The sequence below is a fragment of the Caretta caretta genome, chromosome 28, assembly GCF_965140235.1.
Source record: "Caretta caretta isolate rCarCar2 chromosome 28, rCarCar1.hap1, whole genome shotgun sequence".
NCBI lineage: Eukaryota > Metazoa > Chordata > Testudines > Cheloniidae > Caretta > Caretta caretta.
In genome coordinates this window covers 13,029,089-13,039,212 of record NC_134233.1, presented here as the reverse complement: position 1 = coordinate 13,039,212, position 10,124 = coordinate 13,029,089, and the positions used below count along the sequence as shown (strand labels likewise).

Below are 10,124 nucleotides of genomic sequence, written 5' to 3'. Positions count from 1 at the left end.
CCCTTCATCCACAGAACCAGTTATCTCATCATAGAAGGCAATTAGATAAGTCAGGCATGACTTGCCCTTGGTGAATCCATGCTGACTGTTTCTGATCACTTTCCTCTCCTCTAAGTGCTTCAGATTGATTCCTTGAGGACATGCTCCATGATTTTTCCAGGGACTGAGGTGAGGCTGACTGGCCTGTCGTTCCCAGGATCCTCCTTCTTCCCTTTTTTAAAGATGGGTACTACATTAGCCTTTTTCCAGTCTTCCGGGACTTCGCCCGATCACCATGAGTTTTCAAAGATAATGGCCAATGGCTCCGCAATCACATCCGCCAACTCCTTTAGCCCTCTCGGATGCAACACATCCGGCCTCATGGACTTGTGCAAGTCCAGCTTTTCTAAATAGTCCCGAACCACTTCTTTCTCCACAGAGGGCTGGTCACCTCCTCCCCATGCTGTGCTGCCCAGTGCAGCAGTCTGGGAGCTGACCTTGTTTGTGAAGACAGAGGCAAAAAAAGCATTGAGTACATTAGCTTTTTCCACATCCTCTGTCACCAGGTTGCCTCCCTCATTAGTAAGGGGCCCACACTTTCTATGGCTTTCTTCTTATTGCCAGCATACCTGAAGAAACCCTTCTTGATTTGCGCTTAGCTCAACTGATGGTTGGTTGGGAAATGTTATTCTAACCCGCGATCAGGGTTGGAAGGGACCTCAGGAGGTATCTAGTCCAACCTCCTTCTCAAAGCAGGACCAACCCCAACTAAATCATCCCAGCCAGGGCTTTGTCAAGCCAGGCCATATAAACCTCTAAGGATGGAGATTCCTCACCTCCCTAGATAACCCATTCCAGTCTTCACCACCCTCCTAGGGAAATAGTGTTTCCTAATATCCAACCTAGACCTCTCCCACTGCAACTTGAGACCATTACTCCTTATTCTGTCATCTGGTACCCCTGAGAACAGTCGAGATCCATCCTCTTTGGAACCCCCTTTCAGGTAGTTGAAAGCAGCTATCAAATCCTTCTCACTCTTCTCTTCTGCAGACGAAATAATCCCAGTTCCCTCGGCCTCTCCTCGTAAGTCATGTGTTCCAGTCCCCTGATCATTTTTGTTGCCCTCCCCTGGACTCTCTCCAATTTGTTTCTGTAGTGGGAGGGGGCTCTGAAAACTGGGCGCAATGCTCCAGATGTGGCCTCATCAGTGCCGAATAGAGGGGAATAATCACTTCCCTCAATCTGCTGGCAATGCTCCTCCTAATGCAGCCCAATATGACCAGTTACCCATATTGAATGCAGGCTCAGCAATATTTGATAAATTGGTTGCTGTCCATTCAGTCGGTTATTTCCTACTTATTCATAACTAATGAAGATGCTCTAAGGGGATGGGAGAGAGCCGTCCCATCCGTGTAGTTAATCCACCTCCCCGAGAGATGGGAGCTGTGTCAGTGGGAGAAGCTGTGTTGGTGGGTGGGCAAGCTGTGGGGTCTACATGTATAGATAAAGTTTAATCAAACCCCATTTTTAAAACCACCCATCGTCTGGGAATGGAAAAGGAGCTCTCTGAGTAGGGCCTGTCCTTCAAAATCCTTAAGATCACTGACTTGCCTATGCCAATGCCATGGGGGGTGTAGCTCAGTGGTTGAGTGTTTGACTGCAGCTTAAGTAGTCCTTGGTTCAAATCCAAGTGCCCCCTTACAAGCCTGTTCCCTTAACAAAAATAAGCACATTTCCATTATGTTCGGGAGCTCCACTGAATAGGGATGAATGGAAACACTCAGTGTTTTCCTGTGCAAATCCATACAAACCTGTCCCTCATCTGAAATCAGTTCCAATCCTCTGAGTGTCTAGTTTATGTTTTCATCAATGAAACAAAGACACATGAAGGCACATTTGCAGATCCTTGGTCTCCATGGGCTACAATGTGCAGAAGAACAAGAACCCCATCCCCTTGGGAGGAATGGACTAGTCTGTGTTACATTCCAATGGCAGCTGTTTAAAGGGAACGTGCTTCGAGTTCATGATCACCCGCAGCGTCTCTGTAAGGTTACCAACCACAGAGCCGGTTGTGGCTGCATCTAAGTAACCGCAGAGTTAATGTAGTACCAGATCGTTAATTGCACAGCATCACTTTCGGTCTCGTTGATCATTTGGGTAGAAACAGCCTTTTCCTGCCTCTCTTTCACACAGAAGGACAATTTTCTTTGTGCAGACGCAGGAACATCAAGATCTTTCTGTCTCTTGTGCAAAGTAGGTTGTCAAATTCCAAGGAACCTTTCTCTTCTGCGATGGAAACAACGGAGAAGCAGGGGGCCCTGGGCACCTCCAGCCCTGGCCGGGAGACGTTCCCTCCCCGCTTTCTTTATGCTGCTGTTGTTATTTCATGGAGTGTCTGGGATGGGGAAAAAGCTGAGTTCACTCCAGGTGGAGGGAAAAAAGGACCCTGAGAATCTCAGGGCCTCAGGGAAAACCTAATCCCTGCTACCGGGATCACGGAGGTGCTGGGGATTTGAGCAGGAAAGGGACTGTGTGAATTGTCCAGGTGGGGAATGAATAACCACTGACAACTAGATCCACCTCATTAACCACGGACACAGGCTAATCGTGCTGCAGATAGAAGGGAAACTGGGAGCAATTCTTTGCTGTCAGCCATGGAAACAGCGACCCGACTGCACTGCAGTGAATGTGCTGGGGAAACCTGGACTTTACAGGCAGGTGGAAATAGCAGATCCGAGAAAAGCCCCCCCCACCCCCCGCCAACTTCTTCCACCGGGGTGAGGTGTTGAGCGACTCACAGCGCCCCCCAGCGCAGTTACCTTTCAGCAGGGGCTGGCAGCTCCAGCCAGTCAATGCAGGGGAGAGGGCCGAGTGTATCTCTGCACCCTGAGTCCAGGGCAGGCCCTCTCTCTCTCCCCCACACAGAGAAACTGGCCCTGCTGCAAAGTGACCCCTGAGAACCAGCAACCTCCAGGACAGAGGGTTTGGCCCTCAGAGCAGGGAATGCATCCCCCATGCTGCCGTTAGGCCCCTGGAGGCTCTGGAAACAGGAGGGCTCTGAGCGTAACCCATCCCAAACAGCCCCCGTCTGGGGATGTAGCTCAGTGGCAGAGCGCATGCTTTGCATGTATGAGGCCCTGGGTTCGATCCCCAGCATCTCCAAGTCTCTTTTCACCCTGCTGCTTTGCTCAGGCCCAGATGTGGCCCAGCAGTCTCCCTGCAGGAGTTTCAGTCCTGCTCAGTGCGTGGCAGGTGCCCATTGCACGGAAGGTCTGTGGGGGTTTCTGCTCCTAAGTCACCTTGGTACATTTAAGATTCCCACCCAAGGGGCGGCTTGGGACAGTAGCGGATGAGAAGGGGGAATCCTCCAGCCCTGGAGGGAAAGGTCCCGTCTGCCCAGACTGAGGGGCAAGGAGACGGAGGGGCAGTCAGTGCTCAGAGAGGAGAGAGCTCAGTGATTTACACCCATCAGGGGACACTGTCTTTTTGAGGCGGGTGCAGCTGGCTTGGGATGGTGCTGACGATGGATAGAAAACAGGCTGGAGTCAATGACAGATGGGACCACAGAAGGGGAAGGAGAAGGGCATCTCCATAGAAGGTCCTGGGTGCTCAGATACCCCAGTTCTAGGTACCCTGGCCTGTCCCAGAGAGAAAAGACAAAGAGGGGCCCAGCCCCCCGACAGTCATCCCATGGACAAGAATCTGGTTGGGAGTGGGGTGAAGGTTCCCGCTGGACAAAAGGGAGCTGAAGTCCCCCAGCGTCCTGGAATTTAAGCAATGCAAGCTTCAGACCCTGCACGGGTGGGGGCTGAGGGGCACCCGCAGAAGGTTGGGCTGGACAGGGGCGGCAGGTTTCTACAATTTTTGGTGGTTTCCAGAATGGGACCAAGTCGTGCCTCCCCGTCCACCTCCCCCCACATCTGCCTAAGGCTCTGGGAGGGAGTTTGGGTATGGGAGGGAGAGGGAAAGGGGTTGGGCTCTGGGAGGGAGTTTGGGTATGGGAGGGAGAGGGAAAGGGGTTGGGCTCTGGGAGGGAGTTTGGGTGTGGGCTGTGGGTTGCGGCAGGGGGTTGGGGTGCAGGAGGGAATGCAGGGTGCGGGGTCTGGGCTGGGGGAGGGGGTTGGGGTGCAGGAGAGGGTGCAGGTCGGGCTCTGGGAGGGAGTTTGGGTGTGGGGTGTGGGCTCTGGGCTGGGGGAGGGGGTTGGGGTGCAGGAGAGGGTGCAGGTCGGGCTCTGGGAGGGAGTTTGGGTGTGGGGTGTGGGCTCTGGGGTGGGGGAGGGGGTTGGGGTGCAGGAGAGGGTGCAGGTCGGGCTCTGGGAGGGAGTTTGGGTGTGGGGTGTGGGCTCTGGGCTGGGGGAGGGGGTTGGGGTGCAGGAGAGGGTGCAGGTCGGGCTCTGGGAGGGAGTTGGGTGCAGGGGGTGGGCTCTGGGCTGGGGAAGAGAGTTGGGGTGCGAGAGCAGGTGTGGGGGGAAGCCTGTGGGAGGAAGTTTGGGTGCGGGATCTGGGTTGGGGGTTGGGGTGCAGGAGGGGGTGCGGGCGCAGGCTCTGGGAGGAAGTTTGGGTGTGGGGTGTGGGCTCTGGGCTGGGGCATGGGGGTAGGGTGCAGGAGGGAGTGCAGGGGGTGGACTCTGGGAGGGAGTTTGGGTGCAGGGGGTTGGGGTCTGGGCTGGGGCTTGGGGTGCGGGAGAGAGTGAGGGGTGCAGCTCTTACCTCAGGCATCTCCCAAAAGCGACCCACACCCCCCTCTGGCAGCAGCTCCTAGGTGGGGGGTCTCTGCCCATCGCTGCCCACGGACACCACCCCACCACTCCTTTCTCCCTCCCGCATCCCAAAACAAAGTCTCTGAATGCAATCCTAGAAAAAAGCAGAACCAAAGGAGTCCCTTTCGAGGATTCCCTCCGACACTGACCCCACGGCAGCCACACCCCAGCAGGAGGGACATGGAGTCAGGAACTGGGTTTTCCTCTCTCATCCTAGTCTTGTCCACAGGAAAGTGATTCTCCCCACAGTGCAGTAATACATCTGTCTGGGCAGATGAGAGAGCTGGAAATCTCTTTCAAAACTCTTTTATCCCACGGACCCAGTCAGCCTCTCTATCTCCTTTTCCCTCTCCATGCCTGTTTGCTAGGAAACTCTCATTCCTGGGTTGTTTGCTCCCCCATGGCTGGATTTGCTCCTGCAAATGGCAGGAGAAATGGGGTGGGGGGCTGTTTGTGTAGAGTCATTTTATAGTCCCTCACTGCCTGCCTGGGATTTCCCCATTGCCTGCCTAGGACCCCCACCTGCCCTCCACCAGGATCTGCCAGACCATTTGCCTGGGACCCCCTCCTCCTCCCAGCACGACCCCCTGACGCCTTACAGGAGGACCCCTCACTCTGCGCCAGGGACCGCCCCACCACAGCTCTGTGCACTGGGCATGGCAATGGTCCCAGGAGCCAGCTGGGCAATCCCAGACAGAGCCCCTGGCACAGCACCAGGCAGCGTCTAATCCCCTGCCCCACCTGCCCAAGAGACACCCACCCCCACTGGTCTGCAGCCAACAGGCCCCCAGCGATACCCACCTCCAGGACCCATAGCCTTAGGGCTGGGCACATCAGAACTACCCCCCGAAACCCCAAACCCTCCAGAACCCACCAACCTGACTAGGGTCCCCCCTGCCCAGCCACCCAGAGGCCTCCCCCTACCACAATGTCCCTTCAGCTCCCGCTGCAATCTCCCCACACAGACATGCACCCCCCCAGCAACAATGTTCCCTCACAGTGTCTGACAAGTGGACAGAAAGTTATCACCACCCCCTGCTGGCCAGTCACACAGGCAGAGGGAGCCCGGGGGGACGCCTCTTTAACAGGAGAAGGGAAGCCATGGAAGGCCAAAATAAGTAAGACATTTCCATACTCTGTCACTAGCAAATAATGGCCACCGTGGATCCACCCCAGAGTTGACTACATCTTTGCACTACGGGAAGCCCCCCCTCACGGAGACCCTTTGTCATGGGGTTTGGGATACTTCTGGACCACGCTGCACTCAGAGGGACCTCCTCATCCCGTGCCAGCTGGAGAAAAGAAAAGGGTCCAGCCAACGATCCTGTTACCAAGTGGGAACCACCCATCCCCCAAACAGGGGGAGGCCCCTGGCTTTGATGGGTATTGAATATATGGCTAGTCTCTTTTATCAGCAAACGTTTTTAACAGAGAGAAAGGAGGGAACAAATGATTCTCAAAGGAGAGGGAAAGATGATCATTGTTGCAGGGGGTTAATTTCCCAACCAGGATGGAGAAGGACTCAGGGCGACAGGTTCCCCCCAAAGAAGGACAAGTTGCTAGGATTTAGAGACATGGGGAACAGCCCCAAACTCGAGAGGATTTTTAATTGACATTTGATAATGACATCGTAAGAGGGAAACCTGAGATTTGAGATCAGTGTTCAGAAATGAAAGAGAAAGGGTGGAAATCTGAGGGATTTTGGATCCATTTATGCAAATTATAGAGAGGAAAGTGGAAAATGAGAGGGATTTTATAGCAGTTGTTGATAGGAGGTTGTCACGGAGTCCCTGGGCGATGCTCTGGAACTGCTCCCCATGAAGCCAGGCAGGACTCTGGGGCAGTCGCCTTTCTGGGAACAGCCTGTCTTCAGGACACACAGCTCACCCGGCTCCACCTTCCTGGGTCTGACCTTGGAGCATTCAGCATCCTCTGCCCCTCCGTGCGCTTCCTCCAGCGAGTCCGCTCAGGCAGGGCTCCTGGGGAAGCCAGAGGGTCCTGCCCCCCAACTCCGCAGTCAGACGGGACTCTCAGCCAGCCAGTAAAACAGAGGTTTATTAGATGACAGGAACATGGTCTAAAACAGAGCTTGCAGGTGCAGAGAACAGGACCCCTCAGCTGGGGCCATTTTGGGGGGGGCAGTGAGCCAGACAACCACACCTGCACTTCACTCCAACTCCCTCCAGCCCCTCCTCCTCTGGGCTTTGTCCCTTTCCCAGGCCAGGAGGTCACCTGATTCCTTTGTTCTCCAACCCTTTAGCTCTCACCTTGCAGGGGGGAAGGGCCCAGGCCATCAGTGGCCAGGAAACAGGGTGTTGGCCATTCTCTGTGTCCAGACTCCTGCACACACATGCCCTCTAGGGCTCTGCAATGATCATACACCCTTATCCCACCACCTAGATACTTAAGAACTTCATAGGGGAAACTGAGGCACCCCCACACTATTCAGAGGAAACATTAAGAACAGTCCCACTTCGTCACATCTCTCCCCCCTTCGAGATCGAACTGAGCGGGGTCACTTTAGCCGATGACCTGGGGAAGTTCGAAGCCACCAACGTTCCCATGGGTGCCCCAGCATCTCTCCCATTCCTTGGTAGGAGTTACACCAGGCCCTTCCAGTTTCACGCCCTCCCTTAGGTCGGTGGTGGTCGATAAAATCACTTTCACACCCTTCAGTGGCAGTAAACTGCTTGCAAAGACTCCATGAGGATTCCTTTCCCTAGGGCTTTTCTATGCAACAATTCACCCCTCACAGAAATTCTGCCCTTACCCTCTTCACCGAGGGCTTGCTCTAGAGGAACACTTTCCTGAGCAACAACAGACTCTTTCTGGGTCTCCCTTACATCCAGAGTCACCTCTGGCCCATCCGGCGGATTCCTACACAATCCCCTTTCAGGCAAACTTACAGACTTCCTAGAGAAAAGGTCAGAAGCATTCTCCTTCCCTTTGCCACACACAAGTTCAGGAATCTTTTCCTTCTTGCTACCGGTTTCCACACCCTCAGTAGGTAACACAATCACATCACCTTCCTGCTCTCCTTGTGCCCTGGCTAGGATCTCACCCTGATTAGACAGAGTTGCTACACCCTTTCCAACAACACACTAGCAACAGGCAAAATACAAGCACCAGAATTGTCTCATCTCTGGGATTTTACATAGACCCTAACTGGATGCGACCTAGTTACAGGGCCATTCTCCCGAGCAGACACACACTTAGGACCCTTCCCTTCCTGGGCTTTAGCTGAATCCAGAACCAGCTCTGAGACAACTGCAAGTGCTGGGGGCGGGGCCTGGAGCAGACCAGGCGCTGCCTCGTGTCGGATCTGTAGGAGGAGCAGCTGCGGCTCCCCTCCGGGGTCTGTGCGGGGTGGGGCCCGTCATTAACCCCCCCGTGCCCGGCCGGGGGGGGGGGGGCTTTGTCCAGCTGGGACCCGCCCCGGTGAGTGGGAGACCCCGGGGGGGGAGCGCTGGCGCGGGGGGCAGGAAAGTGACTCTCTGCCCCCCACCTGCCCATCCCCCACTGCCGCCCCCTCCCCGCCCCCAGGGAGCCCTCCAGCTTCCACTCTTTTGCCTCAGGGGTATTGACTTGCCTGTGGAGGGAGCTACCCTGGTCTCCAAGCAGTTGTCTGTGACCAGCCTTGTGTGCTGGGACAAGGGGAGAGAGGTCCCAAGCTGGGTGTCTGGGAAAGGGAGGGGAGGGGTCGGTGGGGTGGGGTGTCTCAGCTGGGTGGGGTGGCTGCGACATGTGGGGAGCGGGGGGGGGCAGAAGGGGGCCGAGGGCTCTGAGCCGTTCTGGAGAGCCCCCGGCCGTGCCCCTGCCGTCCCCCGCCCCGCGCAGCCTCCGCTCCCGGCGCCGCCGGCCCATGCTCCGGGCAGCGGGGCAACGAGCCTGGCTGACCCCGGGGCTCTGTGCGGTGCGGCCCGGCGGCTGGTCCTGGGGCTCCAGGCAGCACGGTCAGGGGGCAGGGAGCAGGGGAGGGGTGGGGTAGAGGGCAGGGGAGTTCGGGGGGGTCAGGGGCTGGGGGGTGGATGGGGTCGGGGTGGTGAGAGGGCGGGGAACAGGGGGTTGAATGGTGGCAGGAGGTCCCGGGGCGGTCAGGGAGAAGGGGTGGTTGGATGGGGCAGAAGGTCCGGGTGGCAGACAGGAAGGAGGGGGGGGTTGGATGGGGCAGTGTGGGGCTGTTAGGGGCAGGGGGATCTGGAGCCCCTCAGGGAACAGAGGGGTTGGATGGGGCCGGAGGCCCGGGGCGGCCGTCCGGGGGCGAGAAGCGGGGGTCAGATGGGGGCGGGGGCCGGGCCATGTCTTGCTGTTTGAGGAGGCCCAGCCTCCCCTAACTGTCCCTCCGTACAATTTCTGAAACCCGATTCGGCATCAGGCCAAAGTTTGCCTGCCCCTGGGTTAGGGCCTGATTTATGCAAAGACCCATTGGGAGTGTGTGAACATTGCCCCATTTCTGAAACTGGAAACAACCCCCTGCACAGGGCTGGGGAAACAGAGCAGAGCTCTGGAGCCTGAACCCCCTCGTCAGAGACTGCGATGAAATCCTCTCAGGCATTGGCATCCAGACAGCAGGAGTATCTGGCTGTGTCGACTCTCTCCTCAGGCCCTGCGCGACCAGCACCCCTAGCCAATGCCTGAGATGACGGGGCATCCAGGATTTCCCGGTATATGGATCTTGGGTAGCAGATAGAAGACCCCTGGTCGGGGTTCCAGGGGCGGGTTTGTGCAGATTTGTTCTTGTGCTTTTTCAGGGAGTTTCTTGAGCAGATGGTGCAGTTTCTCTTGGTCACCCTGAGTGGGATCAGAGGGGAATGGGCTGGAGAATGTGGAGTTGAAGAGCTGCCGAGCAGCCTCTTGTTCATATTCCGACCTATTCATGATGACGACAGCACCTCCTTTGTCAGCCTTTTTGATTCTGATGTCAGAGTTGTTCCTGAGGCCATGGACGGTGTTGTGTTCTGCACGGCTGAGGTTATGGGCCAAGTGATGCTGCTTTTCCACCACTTCAGTCCGTGCTTGTCGGGTGAAGCACTTGAGTCCAGTCTGGTGTTTCGACCTTCAGGAGGATTCCACGCAGAATCCTTTTTGTCGTGTTGGTAGGAAGGTCTCTGTGGATTAGTGTGTTGTTCAGAGGTGTGTTGGAAAAATTCCTTCAGTCGGAGACGTGGAAAGTAGGATTCCAGGTCACCGCAGAACTGTATCATGTTGGTGGGGGTGGAGGGGCAGAAGGAGAGGCCACACACGATACCCACTTCCTGGACACTACAGTGTTAATAAGCGATGGTCACATAAATACCACCCTATCCTGGACCGCTGTACTTACCTACATGCCTCCAGCTTTCATCCAGACCACATCACACGATCCGTTCTCTACAGCCAAGCTCG

At 56.1% G+C, this 10,124-nt stretch overlaps 2 non-coding genes across 2 annotated transcripts; both read left to right on the top strand.

Moving 5' to 3' along the window:
- Nucleotides 1-1,606: 1,606 nt before the first annotated feature.
- TRNAC-GCA (transfer RNA cysteine (anticodon GCA)) lies at nucleotides 1,607-1,678 on the top strand. The gene has a single exon. It is a non-coding gene; the product is annotated as a tRNA-Cys (tRNA).
- Nucleotides 1,679-3,069: 1,391 nt separating this feature from the next.
- TRNAA-UGC (transfer RNA alanine (anticodon UGC)) lies at nucleotides 3,070-3,141 on the top strand. Its single transcript has one exon. It is a non-coding gene; the product is annotated as a tRNA-Ala (tRNA).
- The last annotated feature ends 6,983 nt before the right edge of the window (nucleotides 3,142-10,124 follow it).